The 22,754-nt window shown below is 45.9% G+C and overlaps 2 protein-coding genes across 3 annotated transcripts in view; one reads left to right on the forward strand and one right to left on the reverse strand.

Moving 5' to 3' along the window:
- Positions 1 to 22,754, forward strand: part of LOC143927195 (ecto-ADP-ribosyltransferase 5-like) — a 425,121-nt gene that overhangs the window by 170,379 nt on the left and 231,988 nt on the right. The window lies entirely within an intron of this gene.
- Positions 1 to 22,754, reverse strand: part of LOC143927194 (ecto-ADP-ribosyltransferase 5-like) — a 157,791-nt gene that overhangs the window by 73,819 nt on the left and 61,218 nt on the right. The window lies entirely within an intron of this gene.

Genomic DNA, 22,754 nt, shown 5'->3' on the forward strand with positions numbered 1-22,754 from the left:
TGCCCACGCAGCGGCGCAATCCCGATGCGCTTGTGTCACCCGGACACGGCGCATCTTGAATCAGCAGGAGGGCTCTGTGATTGGCCCTCCTGATCACATGACGGCCGTGTGCAATCACAGCCATCATGTGATGTAAACAAAATAGCCGGTTGCTAGGCAATCGGCTCTCCTCTCCTCACACGGAAGTCGTCGCTGAGGAGAGGAGAGCAGATCGCTGCAGCCGGCTGGTGATCAGTGAGTATGAGCTGTTTTTTACAGCTTTTTACTCACTGATCACCAGTCTAGTGTAAACACAATGTCCCCACACATGTCCCCAAAACATACATGTCCCCAAAACACACATATCTCCAAATAATAAATACACATGTCCCCAATAATAAAAACACATGTCTCCCACATATGTCCCACTAAAATCACATGTCCCAATTATTATCTGCACACATATGTCCGTGATCGTTAAAATAAATAAAATGAGGGACTCCGGCGCTACCCGTACTAAGTATAGCTGTAGACAGATATATCCTTACTAGATAAGGTAAGCTATATTGCCCTTATGATATTAATATTACATAGGTAGGAGAGAGAGCTGAACCACATATAAGTGGTAACGAACCAACCGATGACAATATAAAGCAGTGAAAACCAGTGGAAGCAGAAAAGGGGCAGCTATCTTGTGGAAGGTACTCAAGTGTAAACATAAAAAGTGTTCCACAAGCAGGGGCCTGAAGTGTAAAAGTACACCACTATGAGATATGTGCTCAGTGAGACAATTGCTAATAATAAAGAGAGATTTTTTGTGCAAGTGTTGCAGTAATGTGAAGAAGTACAATTTTACCAAAATATATATAGATATGTGTGCAAATGAGCAAAAGCTAAGATAAAAATCAGTTAATATGTATACACAATGATAATAAATAAAACTACATAAATATATATGGTATATGTTATGTGTTATCAGATGAAAATAAACACAAGCACCCTCAAGTTCAAAAAGTGAAATAGTGCAAACAAGAGCAAAAAACTCAAAGTGAGTAAACTATCACTCTCATATCAAGTCCTCAAATAATAAGTCCATTTGATGAAGTTAATTATATGTTGACTCTTCAGTAGATAAATCAGAAAGTGATGTATGTGCTCAAGCAAGCAAAACTGGTGACTTCTGTGCGCACCCCCTCAGGTCCCCACTCACCAGATCCCAAAGCCCACTAAGGGGCAGAAGTGCGTTTGTATCCGAACACTAGGAGCTCGTCAGGCCCACAGGATACATCGCTTGTTCCTCCTTTGATATATAGTGTGGATACTTCAATGAAGCTGGTACATGTAGTCCGGTGTGTCCTCAGGGAAATGAAAAGGGATACCCCATAGTGTAGTAACGTAAGTTCACCAGGGAGAGCTTATATTCGATGATTACATTTATTTTTATTATGGGCCGTTACAGTCAGCCACAAAGCATAGACATAAAAATATATATATAAAAACACAGCTTACACAGCTGGAGAAAGTCCCAAAAATTACAAAAAATTATATAAACATCTGTACACGGTAATAATAAATAAACAAAAAAACAAAAAATAAATAAAAAATAAAATAAAAAATGTATAAATGAAACACCAACAGTCCAAAGTGGCTGTATATACTGATCAAAGCCGAAAAACCCCCCAGCTAATCGGGTTATAATGTAGTGCATGCAGCGGGGGTCTCTACTGGAGTGTACCTGTGAGCTCAAATCCATAGTTTTAACACTCCAATATTAAGTAGATAGAGGACCCACCGCCCATGCTAATGATAAGAAAAAATCCCAGAAGCTGTGGGTAGAATGTTCCACAGTCTGGGAGCCGGGTACGAGTGGAGGAAAGACGTGCGTTCCAACTGCGTACCACACAGCTAACCCGACCGGAAGTGACGTGATGTGCTTGGTGCCATCATACACGTTTCGTCATTGGACGTCTTCAGCGCCGGTACCACGCCACCACACACCAACGTCTTAAGAGCCATAGCGGCTCCGCTATGGCTCTTAAGACGTTGGTGTGTGGTGGCGTGGTACCGTCGCTGAAGATGTCCAATGACGAAACGTTTTATTATCATTAGCATGGGCGGTGGGTCCTCTATCTACTTAATATTAGAGTGTTAAAACTATGGATTTGAGCTCACAGGTACACTCCAGTAGAGAACCCCGCTGCCTGCACTACATTATAACCCGACTAGCTGGGGGGGGTTTCGGCTTTGATCAGTATATACAGCCACTTTGGACTGTTGGTGTTTCATTTATATATTTTTTATTTTTTATTTTATTTTTTATTTATTTTTTTATTTTTTTGTTTTTTTTGTTTTTTATTATTACCGTGTACAGATACTTATATAATTTTTTGTAATTTTTTGTAATTTTTGGGACTTTCTCCAGCTGTGTAAGCTGTGTTTTTATATATATATATATTTTTATGTCTATGCTTTGTGGCTGACTGTAACGGCCCATAATAAAAATAAATGTAATCATCGAATATAAGCTCTCCCTGGTGAACTTACGTTACTACACTATGGGGTATCCCTTTTCATTTCCCTGAGGACACACCGGACTACATGTACCAGCTTCATTGAAGTATCCACACTATATATCAAAGGAGGAACAAGTGGTGTATCCTGTGGGCCTGAGGAGCTCCTAGTGCTCGGATACAAACGCACTTCTGCCCCTTAGTGGGCTTTGGGATCCGGTGAGTGGGGACCTGAGGGGGTGCGCACAGAAGTCACCAGTTTTGCTTGCTTGAGCACATACATCACTTTCTGATTTATCTACTGAAGAGTCAACATATAATTAACTTCATCAAATGGACTTATTATTTGAGGACTTGATATGAGAGTGATAGTTTTACTCACTTTGAGTTTTTTGCTCTTGTTTGCACTATTGCACTTTTTGAACTTGAGGGTGCTTGTGTTTATTTTCATCTGATAACACATAACATATACCATATATATTTATGTAGTTTTATTTATTATCATTGTGTATACATATTAACTGATTTTTATCTTAGCTTTTGCTCATTTGCACACATATCTATATATATATTTTGGTAAAATTGTACTTCTTCACATTACTGCAACACTTGCACAAAAAATCTCTCTTTATTATTAGCAATTGTCTCACTGAGCACATATCTCATAGTGGTGTACTTTTACACTTCAGGCCCCTGCTTGTGGAACACTTTTTATGTTTACACTTGAGTACCTTCCACAAGATAGCTGCCCCTTTTCTGCTTCCACTGGTTTTCACTGCTTTATATTGTCATCGGTTGGTTCGTTACCACTTATATGTGGTTCAGCTCTCTCTCCTACCTATGTAATATTAATATCATAAGGGCAATATAGCTTACCTTATCTAGTAAGGATATATCTGTCTACAGCTATACTTAGTACAGGTAGCGCCGGAGTCCCTCATTTTATTTCTTTTCACAGCCATAGTTCACAACCCCCCCTAGGGAGGTGTGAAATATCAGGACGGCAGCAACCGAGTATATTATACCCATTACCATAGCACGGGTGGTTTTCTTTCCTTTTTGTGTCTCATATGTCCGTGATCACCTGCACACATCTGTACATGATCATTTGCGTACATCTGTTCGTGATCACACAAACCAATTTTGTGCGAACAAAATGATAAAAATTTCATTTGGGTACAGTGTAGCACGACCGCGCAATTGTCATTGAAGGCGCGAGAGTGCTGAAAGCTAAAAATTGGGCTGGGAAGGAAGGGGGCAAAAGTGCCCTGTATTGTAGTGGTTAACTACTTAAGGACCACCCGCTGCAGTTGTACATCGGCTGTTTTAAAAGGAATACCGTTGTTATGGCAGCAGATTTCAGATAAAAATGGTCTCAGCGGCGGATTCACCACAAGATCACATTTATCAGGTGCGGTAGAGGTGCCACTCCCTCCCGCTGTGCTCCGGTCATCTCCGTCGCTTACCAGAGCCGTCGGTAGCGACAGAGACGATCGTGTCCTCTTCCCTCACAGGCTGGATGCAGAGTGAGGGACGGATGGCCTCCACCCTCCAGTCTTAAAGCGGAAATTCTTTTTTTTTTTTTTTTTTTTTTTTGCATTTTAATGTAAATGAGATCTTAGGTCTCTTTGACCCCCCACATCTCACATTTAAGAGGTCCTGTCATGCTTTTTTTTCTATTACAAGGGATGTTTACATTTTGTAATAGAAATATAAAAGTGACCAAATTATTTTTTTTTTAAATAGGACAGTGTAAAAATAACGAAAAAGTAAAATAAATAAGAAAATATATATTTTTTTTAAAGCGCCTCCTCCCTCCAAGCTCGCGCGCAGAAGTGAATGCTAATGTAACGCAACCGCATATGAAAACTGTGTTCAAATCACACATGTGAGGTATCACCGTGATCGTTAGAGCAAGAGCAATAATTCTAGCACTAGACTTCCTCTGTAACTCTAAACTGGTAACCTGTAAAAAAATGTAAATGTCGCCTATGATTTTTAAGGGTAAAAGTTTGTCACCATTCCACGAGCGGGCACAATTTTAAAGCGTGACATGTTGGGCATCAATTTACTCAGCGTATCATTATCTTTCACAGTATAAAAATAATTGGGCTAACTTTACTGTTGTCTTATTTTATTAAAGTGTAAGTAAACTCCCCTATCGTTTTCAGCCAAGGAAGCTGCCATCTTTGCCTCTGTTTAATCTTCAACTGCTATGGTGCTGCACATGTGATTCGTTATGACACCAGCCATTGGATGGTTTGATAGTTTGGCTGAGAGCACAGCCAATGTGCAGTTAGCATTCCCGGCATGCCTTTTTTTTAACTGTTTAAATCCATGGGTTTACTTCCACTTTAAGTAAAAAAAAAGTGTATTTTTTCCCCCCAAAAATGTGCAAATACAGTGTGACAGAAAGTTTTGCATTGACCGCCATTTTATTCTCTAGGGTGTCTGGGAAAAATAATATATAATGTTAGAGGGTTCTCAGTAATTTTCTAGCAAAAAAAATGATTTTAACTTATTAGTTATATAGCGTCGGCTCCTGAAGAGCACACGCTATGTGTTTTGAAATTTAATGTTACACCTGAACTGCAGTTTGGTTTGGCTTTAATAAAAGGGGGGGGGGGGGGGAGCCGAAGGGATCATTCGTTGCCTGGTGGGACACAGAGGAGGCAGTTTTTCCCACCCTCCCGCCCTAATGTTTATGTGTTTCTTTTGGTGTGATGTTGTTGCTGTTTTTTTCTTCTTTTGCAGGTTTCGTTGGCTGTCACGACAGCTGGAGGATTTTAACAGTGGGAGCGGTGTGTTCTGGTGGTTTCTGAGGGTAGACGGTTACTCAGAAGGGATCTGAGGGTGTGGGGGGCTCATCGAAAGATCGGTCCCTCTGGGTATTCCTGAACGGTGAATGGAATACGGTTATGTTCACTGGCGGAAGTTGTCTCCGACTGGTCACAGGTGGAGGCCTTTGGAAAAGTTGGTCAGGTGTACCGCAGTGAGCTGGTGTGTGTTTAAGTGAGATCACCAGAATGGGCATTTAATGTTGTTGATGTGAATAAAGTTATTTATATATATTTATATATTTTCATATATAAGTTTATTGGAGTGAGTTTTATTTTGTGTTTAATAAAGTCTGTTGTGGCTAGTTTACTCCAACTAATGGTGTGGTCTCGTTTCTAAAGGGTAAAGCCACGTACACACGGGCGGACTGTATGGCCTACTTAGTCCGTCAGACAGTCCGTCCTACTTTCGAATGAACGGACTTGACCACACACGGATAGCCAAACAGTCCGCTGAAAGCTTGCGCGATGACGTATACAGCACGCACGACGGGACTAGAAATAGGACGTCCAATACACAGCAATGCTCTGTAAATCCTTTCTGGGCATGCGTCATACTTAGTCCGTCCGACTAGCCTACTGACGAGCGGACTGTCCACTGAAACCAAAGTTGGACGGACAATATTACGGAAATTCCGAAATACTTAGTCCGCCAGACTGTCCGCTGAAAAAGTCCGCTGAAGCCCACACACGAGCGGACTGTCCGCTGAAATGTGTTTAGACGGACTAAGTTGGACAGACAGTCCGCCCGTGTGTACGCGGCCTAAGGTGTTTTGGGAAAGGTAAAATAGAAGGGGAACATTCAGGCTACACTAGTCATGCCTATTTCTGGTACTCTTATATATATAAGTGCTTATCTTTCACTATCAGCTATCAACCTTAATCATAAAAGATGTCTGCCAGCTTCTCCCTTCATGTGGAACGAAACTGCAAGCGTTAAAAAGAGCAACGTCAAAAAGAAGGTTGCGCCTGTTTTCGGCACCATGAGACTACACCTAAGAGGAAGAAGGGGCTGAAAGCAAGACCCTATATAGCTACAATAGTCTGCTTTTCCCTTTTTAAGACATAACTCAGCTAAAAAACTTATACTCCGTCACAATAATGAATATGTATAATTTGTGGTTTGTACACGCTGTCTTTCATCTAATTTTTGATTTGATAGTAAGATATCCGGCTCATTGTATATCAGCCGGAGTTCAGGAAATAAAATAGAGAAGTATCTGAATACTGAACTGTGTCTGCGTCAGTGTTTGACTTCAAGTGTGCACACTTTTATATTGAGGATTAATTTGGCCATGGGGACAGAAACAAAGGTACCGAGCTGTTCTAGTTCGGATCCAAAACAGCTGGCGCCAATTGTGGGGCTCGAGAGTCGGTCCAAAGGACAGCCGAAATGGAAAGAGACCGAAGTAATACCAAATACGGGTGGGCCGGAGCCTGATCAACTCGGGATAAAATGGTAAGACATTTTCCTTAATAATTTGTCTACTTTTCCCGAAAAGTTTTGCTTTTGAGCCTTGATATTCATAAGGCATTTGACAGCGTGCTGTGGTCATATCTAGAATTGGCTCTGGAGAAATTTGGCTTTTCAGGAGCCTTCGTCCACGCGTTCAGGGCGCTTTATCACCACCCGCGCATGCGGATCAAGCTTCCGGGCTGCAACTCGGACTATTTTACTCTAGGTCGTGGAACCAGGTAGGGGTGCCCATTGTCACCCTTGCTATTTGCCCTGGCCATTGAACCCCTGTCCAGGGCAATTAATCTTAACCCCAACATTCGGGGCTATATTAAGGGTGACCAAGAATTTAAATTAAGCATGTATGCAGACGATGTGCTCCTGTTTTTGTCGAACCCTATTGTCTCCATACCTAACCTTATTTCCATCCTGCATGATTTCCGTGGTCTGTCTGGCCTGGGAGTCAACCTCTCTAAGTGTTCGGCCCTCCCGATTAACTTCCCCCAACAGACCGCTGCAATGATTCAAGCTAATTTTGGTTTTCCTATGGATGGCCAGACTATGTCATATCTGGGGATTAAACTAGCCCCATCTAGCCATAAAATATACCTAGCTAATTATCCTTTTATGTTTACCCGCATTAGACAACTGTTACACTCCTGGGACTCTTATCATATTACATTTCTGGGCAGGGTGCAGGCAGTCAAGATGTCAATCCTCCCTAAACTTTTATTTTTATTTAGATCCTTACCCAACTATATACCCCGCCAGACACTAGAATCTCTGCAGAGAGACATTAATAAGTTTGTCTGCCATAACAAAAAGCCCCGCTTAGGCAAGCAAATGGTCTACAGAGCTAGGAATATGGGTGGTCTGGGTCTCCCTAATATCTGGCTATATTATCTCTCAGCCAGACTCCTCCAACTTGCTCAATGGCACTCTTCCCCGAGGACTATACCCTGGCTGCGCTTTGAGCGAACCTCAGTGGCCCCCTATTACCTCCCAGGCCTATTATGGACTAAAACACCTTATATTAAGGAGATTTCCACCCTGAACTCTGGAGTCAGTCGCTTCGCCTATGGTCTTTGTATGGAAGGAAATTCTCACTACTCCCCTCTAACCCTAGGCTGGCCTCTTTCATTGGTAATCCGGCATTCCCTGCCGCCCTTCACAACCAAACTAGTTTCGCACTATGGGTCCTGGGGGATCTGATCACCTATGGTTCCCTTCATGACCGGGGGACTTTTAGGTCATTCCAATCTCTCTAAACCTCCCACGCCCTCCCTAATTCGGAATTTTTCCGATACCTGCAAATTAGGCAGTTTTACAACACTTACTTCCCTAGGACCACCATAGGGACTGACACCTTTTTCGAGAGACTGTGTGGACCGGAATCCAGGGATGGGGGGAATCTCCATCCTATACTCATCCCTCGCGGGCTTGGGCCTCTTAGATAAATCATCAGCCATACTTAATTGGGAATCGGAGACGGGGGAAGAGGCCTCCCCAGAGGAGTGGTCACTCAGAATCTCCAATATGCACAAGTGCACCAGGTCTGAGGCGGTGAAAGAAACGGTGGTGAAGTTACACACCAGGTGGTATTACACCCCTGCAAAACTACATAAAATCTTCCCCACCATTTCTGGATCTTGTTTTAGGGGTTGTCCCGATTTGGGAAACCACCTTCATATTTTCTGGAGTTGTCCGGCCCTCAGAGCCCTCTGGCAGAGAGTGAATGACAGAGTGTCGGGGATTGTTGGTACCCCTATCACGCTTACCTACCAAATGTGCCTTTTCTTTGCTGATATCCCAGGTTCTACCCCCCTCCCCGACCAAAAACTTTCCCATACCCTTTTTAGTGCAGTACACTGGTCGATTGCCCTGTTCTGGCACTCTCCTACGGTTGCATGGGATCAGGTACTTAAGAGAATGGCTGCCATTCAACTTATGGAAAGGATTTATCATACAATCATGGACACCATACATGTGTACGACCTCAAAAGGAAGTCCTGGACTCCCTGAAGGGCCTTATACATGCAGCTTGGGACAGACTTGGAGTCTGCACATCCTAAATGGGGATAATGACAAGGATCAGTGTTTTTCTGGCCCCGTACCTTTTTGAGTTGTTTTTAAGTTTTTAAGGTTATGCTTTTGTTTTCTTTGTTTTATGATTTTAGTGGCATGTCAATACTCAGATACCAATATAGCGGTACAGGTTCTACCCCTGCACTGGGAAGTGGGCGTTACTCTATTAGTCTATTTGTTTCCTTGCCCACCATACCCCCACGTGCGAGGATAAAATGTGGGTTGCAGGTATTTTCAGACTGCTTTTTGTTATGCACTATGGTTCTTGTAACTGCACCAATGAACCCTCTGTACTGCTATAGATTTGTCTACTGTGTTGTATCTCTCATGTTATGGATCAGATTGTAGAAGTCACTTACTGTATATGCCCTTTCTTTTTTGTCGTAATAAAAGTTTGTATTAAAAAAATAAATAAATAATTTGTCTACTGTTTAGTCCGCATCCGTATCTGGTTAATTTCTGTCTTGACATCGGCTTCCTGAGGCCTAAAAGACAGGTATATATCTTCTCTCGAGTCCATTTATATGAACCTGCAATTGTTTCTGGCCCGCCTGTATTAGGAGTGTTTTGTTTTGTTGGAGTTTGTCTGTTTGTCTTGTGGGAACCTTTGGAAAGGAGGGATTGATTATATCATCACCGACGGAGATTAGTGACGTGGTTAAACTCCTCTTGGGGGAATAAATAATTGTACTAAGAAGTACGAGAAGACCAAGAGGGGGCGTCACATACGCCTGAGGGCGTGGGGATCCCTTGAGAATACGGTCAATCCTATATTTCACCTTGATTGTGGTGATGTCATGTCCTAAGTGTATCTGTGGACTATTGTTTGGTATTAACCACTTCAGCTCCGGACCAATTGTCAGCCTAAGGACCAGAGGTCTTTTTACAATTTCTCACTGCACTGCTTTAACTGGTAATTGCGCGGTCATGCAATGTTGTACCCAAACGAAATTTGCGTCCTTTTCTTCCCACAAATAGAGCTTTCTTTTGATGGTATTTGATTGCCTCTGCGATATTTATTTTTTACGATATAAAAGGAAAAAGACTGAAAATATTAAAAAAAAAAGCTATTTTCTACTTTTTGTTATAAGAAAAATCGAATGAACTAAATTTTAGTCATACATTTAGGCCAACATTTTTTCAGCCACATGTCTTTAGTAAAAAAAATGTCAATAAGCGTATATTTATTGGTTTGCGCAAAAGTTATGGCGTCTACAAACTAGAGTACATTTTCTGGAATTTACACAGCTTTTAATTTATGACTGCCTATCTCATTTCTTCAGGTGCTAAAATGGCAGGGCAGTACAAACCCCCCCCAAATGACCCCATTTTGGAAAGTAGACACCCCAAGGAAATTGCTGAGGGGAATGTTGAGCCCATTGAATATTTTTTTTTTGTCCCAAGTGATTGAATAATGACACATAAAAAAAAAAAAAAAGTTTACAAAAAGTTGTCACTAAATGATATATTGCTCACACATGCCATAGTTATATGTGGAATTGCACCCCAAAATATATTCTGCTGCTTCTCCTGAGTATGGGGATATCACATATGTGGGACTTTTTGGGAGTCTAGCCGCGTACGGCACCCTGAAAACCAATCACTGCCTATCACAGTTTCGAAGGCCATAAAATGCCAAAATAGCACAAACCCCCCCCCCCCCCCAAATGACCCCATTTTGGAAAGTAGACACCCCAAGCTATTTACTGAGAGGCATGTTGAGTCCATGAAATTGAAAGTTGCAGGAATATTACAATTTTTATTTTTTTTGCACAAAGTTGTCACTAAATGATATATTGCTCACACATGCTATGGGCATAAGGGAAATTACACCCCAAAATAAATTCTGCTGCTTCTCCTGAGTACGGGGATACCACATGTGGGGGACTTTTTGGGAGCCTAGCCGTGTACGGGACCCCGAAACCAAGCACCGCCTTCAGGATTTAAATATAAAACACTACCAAAAAAAACTGTTAGCGATCGCAGGGATCAGGCCTGACTCTGCAAATGCTGCAGTTATGTGTTTAGTGTTTTGTAAGTGACAGTGATCGATCGATACTGCACTTGGGTGGGCTGGGCGGAGGGGCAAAACGCAGGTGCTAGCAGGTATCTGGGCTGATCCCGCTAACAATGAGTTTTTTTGGAACCCTAAACTGCTGGGGACGCTAGTATAGATCTGATCAGATCAGATATTGATCTGTTCAGATTCTATACCACTACGGGAGGTGTATGCTTTGCGCGTGGGTGTTAGCGGTACTGGCACTAACCTAGCGCTGCCTGGGGCGACGCAGACCCTGACCCTAAAACCTGCCGGGTGATCAGGGAGTTAAACCTTTATTGGGTAATAAATGGTGGGTGCCCTGATGCTATAAAAAGCAAACTAACTAACCAGAGTCACCCGTAACACTTATACGGTGATCACTGGTGAAAGGGTTAACTAGGGGCAATCAGGGCCTTAAAATCTTTATTAGGTAGTATATGGGGGTCCCTGACGCTATATAAAAACCTGACGGGAACCTAAATAACTAACTGGCTAACCAGCGTCACCAGTGATACTTATACGGTGATCGCTGGTGAAAGGGTTAACTCTAGGGGCAATCAGGGGGTTAAAATCTTTATTAGGTAGTATATGGGGGTACCTAATGCAGCGATCAGAAAAACGATCACTTAGTGACACTGGCAAAAGGGGATGAAAGGGTTAACTAGGGGCAATCAGGGGGTTAAAACCTTTATTGGGTAGTATATCGGGGTACCTAGCGCTATAAAAACCTGGCGGAGAACCTAAAAAAATAACTAGCTACCTAGCGGCACCAGTGACACTAATGCAGCGATCGGAAAAACGATCGCTTAGTGACACTGGCAAAAGGGGGTGAAAGGGTTAACTCGGGGCAATCAGGGGGTTAAAACCTTTATTGGGTAGTATATGGGGGTACCTAGCGCTATACAAACCTGGCGGTGAACCTAAAAAAATAACTAGCTACCTAGCGGCACCAGTCACACTAATGCAGCGATCAGAAAAACGATCGCTTAGTGACACTGGCAAAAGGGGGTGAAAGGGTTAACTTTAGGGGCAATCAGGGGGTTAAACCTTTATTGTGGGGGTAGGGGGCTACCCTGGACCTAACACTAACTGCCCTGACAGTTTTTACTGTCACAACTGACACTAAATACAGTGATCAGTAAATAAATGATCACTTCAATCAGTGACATTGTGACTGGGAGGGGGGGGATCGGGGGGCGATCGGGGGGGTGATCGGGGGGTGATTTGTGTGCCTATGTGTACCTACATGTCAGTGTAGTGTTGGTGCACTTACTTTCACTGTTCTCCTCGCAGTGCGGTCAACAAGACCGCCCCAAGGAGAATGATATCACATCCTCCCTGCCTGTGTTTACACTACACAGGTGGGGGAAGCTTCTCATTCGCCAGGAGCGATCGAGAGGGGGTGGCCAGAAACCAACGGCCATCCCCTCATCCAAGATCGCTCCTGAAGCGAAACTGACCACCGCAGCCAGCGGGAGGGGGTCCGATCGGACCCCCGACCCGCTGGAAGGCAAGCACGTACATGTACGTTCTTGTGCCTGTCGATCAGGGGCAGATCCAGGGGGGGGCAACGGGTCAATTGCCCCTCTGAAAATACCGGCAGCTGATGACAGCAAGGCCGGTTCCGTGGGTCCAATCGTGGTCGTTTCCGCGGGTACCAGCGGGCCGATTCCGCGGGTCCAATCGCGGCCGGTTCCGCGGGTACCCGCGCGGCCGGTTCCGCGGGTATCCACGCGGCCGGTTCCGCGGGTACCCGCGCTAGGTGGACGGGTGAGGGGGGGCAGCTGGGCGGCTTAGGAGGGCTCCTGGCCAATCAGGAAGCCAGCAGGCAGGGGAGCAGGGAGATGACATCCTCTCTCACTGCCCTGCATCCCTCCGGTTCCGCCCTCACTGTGTAGGAAGCTGTGTGCAGCAGAGAGATTACATCATCTCTCTGCTGCCTATCTTCACTCTGGGACCCAACAAAAGACCACCTTAGCAGAAAAGTGACACAGTAGGTGACAATCCGCAATGTTTGGCAGGCTATGTGGCAAGTGGCAATCCGCAATGTGTGGCAGACTACGTGGCAAGTGGCAATCCACAATGTGTGGCAGACTACGTGGCAAGTGGCAATCCGCAATGTGTGGCAGGTGACATGGCAAGTGACAATCCGCAATGTGTGGCAGGTGACGTGGCAAGTGACAATCCGCAATGTGTGGCAGACTACGTGGCAATCCACAATGTGTGGCAGACTACGTGGCAAGTGGCAATTCGCAATGTGTGGCAGGTGACGTGGCAAGTGACAATCCGCAATGTGTGGCAGGTGACGTGGCAAGTGACAATCCACAATGTGTGGCAGGTGACGTGGCAAGTGACAATCCGCAATGTGTGGCAGGCTACGTGGCAATCCGCAATGTGTGGCAGGCAACGTGGCAAGTGACAATCCACAATGTGTGGCAGGTGACGTGGCAAGTGACAATCCGCAATGTGTGGCAGGCAACGTGGCAAGTGACAATCCGCAATGTGTGGCAGGTGACGTGGCAAGTGACAATCCACAATGTGTGGCAGGTGACGTGGCAAGTGACAATCCGCAATGTGTGGCAGGCAACGTGGCAAGTGACAATCCGCAATGTGTGGCAGGTGACGTGGCAAGTGACAATCCCCAATGTGTGGCAGGTGACGTGGCAAGTGGCAATCCGCAATGTGTGTCAGGCAACGTGGCAAGTGACAATCCGCAATGTGTGGCAGGTGACATGGCAAGTGGCAATCCGCAATGTGTGGCAGGCTACGTGGCAATCCGCATCTGGTGGCAGGCCACGTGGCAAGTGACAATCCGCAATGTGTGGCAGGTGACGTGGCAAGTGACAATCCGCAATGCGTGGCAGGCTACGTTGCAAGTGGCAATCCGCAATGTGTGGCAGGTGACGTGGCAAGTAACAATCCGCATTTGGTGACAAGTGACGTGGCAAGTGACAATCCACATTTGGTGGCAGGCGACATGGCAAGTGACAATCCTCAGGGCTCCCACTGATTCTGCATTATAGTGAGTTGAACCATTTAATTTTATATTACAATGTATTAATAGAAATAATGCGCTTCAATCATCCTGACACCATAACAACCATGGTGCCGTAATGATTGAAGCGCAAATACCAGCCATTTCCCATATAAATTGCCCCCAAAAAAACATATTTTATAGCAGTGCCCCTCCCGAGATTAGACTCTGGATCCGCCCCTGCTGTCGATGCCATTGTGCCGACGTACATTGCCATGCGGCGGTCCTTAAGTGGTTAATGAGGATGGCTGGGGTCTGATTAAAAAGGTAGAACCAGGTTATAGCAGAACTCTCCTCGGTTATAAACCCCCGTTCCCAGAGGCCCCGCATGTGATGGTATTCAGATTAAATGTGAATTATCCAACCGGAACGCTCGCGGCGGGCCCCATTGACTTCAATGGGAGGCGAACTTCGCAAACCTACAGGTCAAATTTGCAGCCACAAAATAATTAATAGCTGTGCAAACATAGTCCCACCACATGGCCAATGACATAACACATGTATGAGGTGAATCTGGGATCGATAACTACAAGCATTCTTTTTTTATATGGGAAATTGTTGTGACAATTCAGGACTGTGGAGCACATGAAGGCAATGGAGGAGAGGGAAGGTCAGGGACCAGGGTAGGCAAAGAAGAGGGTGCAGGAGATGATCACCAGCAGCGTGACATACAGCAATGACACCTGCACCGTGATAGAGTCATCTGACAACAGCACCGTGATAGAGAGCACTGACATCAGCAGCGTGACATACAGCAATGACCCCTGCACCGTGATATACAGCACTGACAGCAGCACCGTGATAGAGAGCACTGACATCAGTAGCATGACATAAAGCACATACAGACACATGTGCGCACACACACATACAGACACGTGCGCACACACACATACAGACACATGTGCGCACACACACATACAGACACACACACACATACAGACACACACACACACACAGACACATGTGCGCGCACACATACATACAGACACATGTGCGCGCACACATACATACAGACACACACACACACACGAATAAAGCCCTTTTTAACACTAATCTAGCTTGTAGCACAGTACAGTACCTTTTCAGCTTCCTCATTCAGCCGGGTACTGCACTGTAGGGGGAAGCAGAGAGCACAGCACACTCCTCTGCACTTTACTTTCACTTTTGAAGCTCACGGAGCTTCTCACAGTGCTGGGGATCGGCTCATCTGACAGCCCTGATCCCGCAGCACAATAAATTGAGAAAGACCAGACGGGCCGTTCAAAACCGGACCGCGGGCCTCAATTGGCCCGCGGGCCGGACTTTGGTCATGCCTGATATAGAAGGTTAAGTTCTCCTGAGGAGGAAAAGAAGAGTCAGCCCTGCATGCAATCCGTGGCGGTAAAACCAAATCTACACGGGTGCCACGGGTTACATGCTTGACGCCCGTCAGAAGGTTCACCCAGTGGGCAGTAAAAGTGATATACCTTCCCTGCCCGTGTTTGCTAGACCACGTGTCTGTGGTCAGATGTATCTTGGCACCGACACTGTGTCCCATAGATACATTCACTTGCCGCTGAACATGGCCATATAGCTCTGGAAAGCCCTTCTCTGAGAAATACTTCCTTCCTGGGACCTTCCATTGTGGTGTTCCAATGGCCACAAATTTGCGAAAGGCCTCCGAGTCCACTAGTTTATATGGCAGTAGTTGGCGGGCTATGAGTTCTGACAAGCCAGCCGTCAGCCGTTGGGCAAGAGGGTTATCCGGCGTCATCATTTTTTTACGCTCGAACATTAGGCCCACGGAAGCCTGCCTTTTTGCAGAAAAACTTGAGCTTGGCGTGATGGAAGGTGGAGTGGAGGACAATTGTGAGGAGAGAGGAGAAGGAGAAGTAGAAGACGAGGCTGGACGGTGAGAGCCTGCAGTGTGGCTTTGTGTGTTCCGTTGCTCCCACTCGGCTCGGTGTTGGCTGCCCATGTGCCTTCTTAAGGCGGTCGTCCCTAGGTGAGTGTTGGGCTTACCGCGACTAATGCGTTGACTGCAAAGATTGCAGATGGCAACGCTATTGTCAGCAGCGGACACGTTAAAAAAACGCCCACACTGCGGAGCCATGTGCCGGTGTCCTGGGAGCGCCAGATGTGACCGTACATGGTCAATGACTCGCTCCTGATACATTTGCAGTCTGCTTTGTCCCTCCTGTGCAATGTAAGTTATTCCTGCTTCTCCTCCCTATCTGCTGGTCCATATCTCCCTCTGAACTCCCCTCCTCTTTCTCTCTTGTGGGCACCCACGTGACATCAATAGACACGTCATCATCAACGTCACCTTCCCCACCGCTATAAGTAGAGATCTCAGAGTAGGCAGCAACACCGGTAACCAACCTCCTCCTTGGGCTGATCTGGGTACTGTCGTCAGACTGCTGAGTAGCGGTTGTTGCTACCTCCTCTTCCTGATCCAATACCAAGAGTGGCTGCCCTTCAGAAATGTCCTCTTGATATGGATCGGAAAATAATTCCTGTGACTCAAGCGGAAGATATGTGGTTGTGGTGGTGGTGGTGTTGTTGGTGGTAGTGTCTTTGGGGGTGCACATAGCAGAGAGTGAAGAAGAGGGTGTAGATCGAGAGGATGAGGAGGGTGCAGAAGAGTAAGGCTGAGCGAGCCACTCAACCAAGTCTGGTGCGTCCTTTAAAGTAATTGAACGCACCTTCTGCAACTTCCCACTTTGGCTCAAGCCTGTTGCTCCTGCCCTACCCCTACCACCCCTGCGGAAGGGCCTGCCTCTTCCTCTGCCTGTCATTTTTTAAATGACCCTGTGACAAAACTCTCAGTCCCTATACCGATAAAGGACTGCTGCAGTATAGGGCAGCGGTCAGCAGTAGTGCACCTCAACCCTATGTATTGTGGACCGATACCAGTCCTTTTAGAATAGCAGACTGTACCTCACTCAACCCTATGTACTGAAGCACCCTAGACAGACCAAGTTACCAGTCCTTATAAGGACTTTTGTGGACCAAGTAGGTTGTGTGTGAGTGATTAGCAGACTGTACGTCAGTTCCTATACCGATGAAGGACTGCTGCAGTATAGGGCAGCGGTCAGCAGTAGTGCACCTCAACCCTATGTACTGTGGACCTATACCAGTCCTTATAGAATGGCAGACTGTACCTCACTCAACCCTATGTACTGTAGCACCCTAGACAGACCAAGTTACCAGTCCTTATAAGGACTTTTGTGGACCAAGTAGGTTGTGTGTGAGTGATTAGCAGACTGTACGTCAGTCCCTATACCGATGAAGGACTGTTGCAGTATAAGGCAGCGGTCAGCAGTAGTGCACCTCAACCCTATGTATTGTGGACCGATACCAGTCCTTATAGAATAGCAGACTGTACCTCACTCAACCCTATGTACTGTAGCACCCTAGACAGACCAAGTTACCAGTCCTTATAATGACCTTTGTGGAACAAGTGGGTTGTGAATGATTAGCAGATTGCAGCAGAAGGGCAGCAGTCAAGTATAATATTCTTTCTATATTTGGAAGAAAGAATATTATACGTGTACAAGCCTATTACCATACCACTGATACCAGTCCTGAAAAGAACCTTTGTGGAACTAATAGTAACAGCTACTGATTAAACTGACCCTCACTGCCTCACACACTGCTACTGGAACAATAATTGAAATAGCACTTTTGTGGACCTGATAGTAACAGCTAATGACTAATGACTCCTGTCTCTCTGCCTTTACTAAGTGTCTTATTACTAGAGATCTTCTTACTTCCTCATTGTCTACATCAGCCTTGAGTCTCTAATTTCATTTCTCTCTCTCTCAATCTCCCTTCCTATCTCTCGTTTAACTTGAGAATTGTGAAGGATGGGGAATAAACTGATTAGGCCCACAGAGGGCCGTCTAGCTTGTGACTTGGTGTTAGAATGGTAGGGAGAAAATGCCATTAAAAAGGGAAAGAAATTAGCAAAAATATGTGAGATTGACATGCATTTGGGTGGGAGATTACAGGTAGACGAATGGCGCTCTCTCTTGAGAAGGAAAAGAGGCCTGTTAAAAGATCATGGCCTACTAGGTATAGCAGACTCCTGGTTTAAGGTTGCGAAAGATATTGCTGAAGAAGGGTGGATTGAGGAGGAAACAAACCCAAATGGCTGTATTGTGTACGTGTACAAGAAATTAGGAAAGAGGAAGTTGAGTAGGCAGCCACCGCCCTATGATGGCGGCTGTCTTTCAGGAAATGAGTACTGCCCTTTGTCTACCGCCCCCCTTCACAGACGGCACCTCCCCTTACTGCCTCTACGCAGCAAGAAATAGACCAACAGGGAATACCTCCTCCGCCATGTTTGACGGTTGGCAAGGCACACCTATCTTTGTACCCCTTAGTCAACTGCCATCACTATAGTACACCTCACTTGCCTGACCCACCAGCACCGCCACCCACACCGGAGCCCAGACACATATACCCGGTGATAGACCAATCGAAAGGAACATACTGCAAGGCCCAACTCATCCCTATTTCTGCTCAACCAACCCCGCTGATGATGGCAGGTTCCCAGGATGATAAGGCAAGCCCCACTAGCTCTTCCGCCCATTCTGTGACTGATTCAATAGACCAAACACGAGACCAGTTTGTGGTGGAGATGCCGGGGCCAGACCACTCCCAAGAACGCTGCTAGCCTGGTTGCCGGCCTGCCGGACCCAGAAAAAGAGCCCATGGCTTTTTATAGAAGAATTGAGCAGATCCAGAAATCATATAGTTGTGCATGGCGGGATTTGATAAGTCTGTGTGAAATAAAAGCAAGGGATGCCTACTGGCCAGTAATGGAGAAATGCTTTAATGAGAATATACGGTATGACCTCGATACTTCAGGGGTCGAATTCGTGACCCAGTTGAAAACATGGGCTCAAGATCGCTTGGCAGATCAAGCGACCAGTATACAGGATATGACACAAGTTAAGGGGGAAACAGTTGAGAAATTTCATACCAGAATTACACAAGTGTTCAATGACCTGGGGTTCAGCAAGCAGATCAAAGCACATGTGCAAATTCTGACTGCTGCCTTTGTCTCAGGTCTTAGGGAACCAATCCGGAAGGGTCTGCTTCTAGCAAAACCAGTGTACAAGACAATGGAAAGTGATAAGTTGTTGTTGGTGGCAAAGGGTTTAGAATCAGCACAGGGTAGTAAAAAATTACTCCTCTCATGATGGCCTCTGGTACACCATATTTGGACCGCCCACCAAGATCAATGCCACCCACTGTTACACCCTCACTGTCATGCCCCAAGGTGCACAGAACTCTCCTAACCAGTTTACCAAAGCAATGGGACTCATCCTGGATACGTGGATGAAACTCCACGCGGACATTTGTCCTCCTCCAGTATGTTGATGACCTCCTGCTGTGTGTGAATACCTTCGGTGATGGCTCCATATTTTCAGAGAGCCTCCTCCACTACCTGGCTGAACAAGGTTGTAAGGCTTCAAAGCAAAACGTCCAGTGGTGTAGAGAGAAAGTGATTTTCCTAGGTCATTGCATCTCCCAAGGTACCCGACACCTTACTGAAGAAAGGCTTGCTACAATCAAGGCCATCCCCCGCCTCAAGGAAAGAAGCCGCTCCATGCTTTCCTAGGACTAATCTCCTACTGCCGTGCTTGGATCTCAGAAGCCTCCCTTTTGATGCAACCCCTCTACGAAGCTTTGAAATCCGACCCCTTCCTGCTTTCACCAGAGGCTGTGAACAACTTTGAAATTCTGAAGAAGATACTTTCGACGGCCCCCTGCTTTGGGCCTACCTGACTATGGAAAGACTTTCAAACTGTTTGTCTCAGAGAGACAAGGACATGCCACAGGAGTTCTAACCCAAACCCATGGCAGTAAACTCAGACCCATTGGGTACTACTCTGGCCAATTGGACTCAGTAGCGGGGGGGGGACCCTCCTGCCTCAGAGCTGTTTTTGCGGCCCAAATCCTCCTAGACAAGACTGCAGACCTCGTTCTGGGCCATCCCTTAACCCTCCTCGCCCCTCATGACATCACTGCCATACTGAACCAGACCCAGCCCAGACACCTGTCTTCACAGAGGCACCTCAGACTCCAGTGTACCTTGCTTCTCCCCAACAACATTACCATCCTTCGATGTAATACTCTCAACCTATCCACTCTGCTTCCCATTCTCGAGGGGGGAACCTTTTTAGAAGATGATCCTCACCAAACTGCCCATGACTGCTTCGAAGTGATGAAGATGGAGACATCACACCTACCGACAGTCAGTGAAACGGCCCTTGAGAACCCTGACCTGACAATTTTTGTGGATAGGACGGTACCACACAGGATATGCAGTCACTACTGAAGACACAGTTCTCCAGGCCTCAGCGTTACCCCCCTCTATGTCTGCCCAAGAAGCAGAACTGCTAGCTCTAACTATGGCATGCAAATTGGCCGAAGGCAAGCGAGCCAACATTTACACCCCAGCCCAGGAGACAGCGGGACCTATGTTTTCGGTATAAAAGACATGTTCAACAATCCAGAGGGGGCAGGTTCCCAGTTTGCACCTAACTCTAACCCCCTGAGGCCCCATATGCAAACAATAGGGGACATGGTAGCCATAGCGAACCCTGCATTTGAGGATACTATGGCTGCAGAAACCGGATTCTCAGACCTTAGCCATCCAGAAACTTGAAGACTTGTCCAAAGAGCTAAAACAGAATTCAGAGCTCACCAATCCCTGGGATCAGTATTTCACCTGGATAAAGGGGGGATGGCAGGGATTGTTGACCCAGATAGGAATAGCTATCCTGGTAATGGCGGCTTTAATCTGCTGCATTCTCCCCTGCATCAGGAAGTGTGTGGAAAAGGCTGTTGATCAAGCTACCCCTACATTGGTGAACCAAGAAACCCCAGACGATGACGATGATGTTTATGTAAGACTTGATGATGCCTATGATGACAGTTATGTGTTACGCTCCGTTACAGTCACCCTCCCCCGAGATGCAACACTGTAGGGCCATAGGGATAGACAGCACCTGGCTACATTTCACCAGCTGTATCGGGGGGGGGGGGGGGGTGGTGAGCTAGTCACTGCCCTTTCCCTATATGTAGCTTAAAAGAGGTGCAGAGGGGAATGAGCCAGTGATTAGAGGTGGTCTTTTAGTGTGAGGGACAGTTTTGTGAAATAAGCATTTCAAGGGGGGAACTGTAATGGATGTGATCATGAGTGTTATAAGTGAAATGCCTATTTCTGGTACTCTTATAGATATTAGTGCTTATCTTTTACTATCAGCTATCAACCTTAATCATAATTAAGATGTCTGCCAGCTTCTCCCTTCATGTGGAACAAAACTGCAAGGGTTAAAAAGAGCAACGTCAAAAAGAAGGTTGCGCCTGTTTTCGGCACCATGAGACTACACCTAAGAGGAAGAAGGGGCTGAAAGCAAGACCCTATATAGCTATATAAACCCTATATAACTATATAGTCTGCTTTTCCCTTTTTAAATTTCAAAGATTTTATTCGTTTTCAAAAGACAAAATACAAATATATAACAGGTGTAGACATAGGATCATAAAATACATCCGAGATTAGTCGGCCGACTGAGTATTACAAAAACAGGTGTAACATTACAAACCCCGGAGACCTCTAGAGGCAAATAATCTGATCCATCAAGATGTGACCCTGGGGAGCGGCATGCCTACAAATATCCAAGAAAAAAAGCAAAAAGGAGAAGGTTCAAGGGTCTTAGGGGATCAGCCCAACACCCCTAATGGGAGCTCGCTGTGCCAGGCTTTCTCCACCCAAGCCACCAAGAACCCTCCGCTCCCGTTGGAGATCCAGGGAGGTCCCAGAGTGGTGAAGATTTATGTGAATAAGGCTAGAGCTTCAAGGGGAGAACCCTCGAATCAACTGTATAGACTAGCTGAGAAGCATTCGGTCCCCTCTGGATAAACTATGAGACCGAGTTACAAATATGTCAACACAAACAACTAAACTTGGAGGAAAGAGAAAAGAAAAAGAGAAAGAAGAAAGAAAGGGGGTGGGGGATTCTAGATGGGAAGAGACACAATAGGGGGGAAAAGGGTCAACAATGGGAGCGAGGGGGGACAGATGGAACCAGACCAGACCCAAGGTGAGAGAGCTAGCGGTTTAGTACTACCCATAAGGGATGCTCAAATTATGGGCTGGCAGGGAGCTAGGGAAGGGGGGGGAAGAGCCAGGCGTCAGGACCGAACCCGGACAACAAACGCCGAACCAGTTCAAGTTGGCGGAACGCCCGCAACAAGGGAAATGCCCACGTGTTGGGCCCACGGCTCCCAGATAGATTCAAACTTATCTCTGTAATCTAGTAAAACGCTCGTAACTTTTTCCTGAGTCATGATCCAAGAGATCTTACGTTTGGCTGCACGAATGGAGACTTTGGGCTGTTTCCATGCTTTCGCTATGGTGACCTTGGCACCTAGTAAAATGTAGTGTATCAGAATGCTAGTAAATTTGCCAATTCGGGGGATGGGACTATTTAGGAGAGCCACAACCGGGGTTCTAGGGACCTGAATACCCGTAACCCTAAAAATTAAGTTGAAGATCCTCCGCCAGAATGGTCTAAGTTTCACACATTCCCACCAGATGTGGACCATATCACCTGCCATCTCACAGCCCCTGAAGCAGAGGGGGCTGGCCGAGGGGAACATGTGGGCCAATTTGGACGGGGTCAGGTACCATCTAGTCATCACTTTGATATTGGCTTCTATTAGAGAAATGTTCCTAACCCCTTTATAGGCTCTGGAATAAGAAGAGTACCAGGACTCCAGCTCCCATTGAATTAGGAGATCCCTCTCCCAG

Source organism: Lithobates pipiens, unplaced genomic scaffold, assembly GCF_037356315.1.
Source record: "Lithobates pipiens isolate NorthernLeopardFrog02 unplaced genomic scaffold, aLitPip1_a1.2 Scaffold_23, whole genome shotgun sequence".
NCBI lineage: Eukaryota > Metazoa > Chordata > Amphibia > Anura > Ranidae > Lithobates > Lithobates pipiens.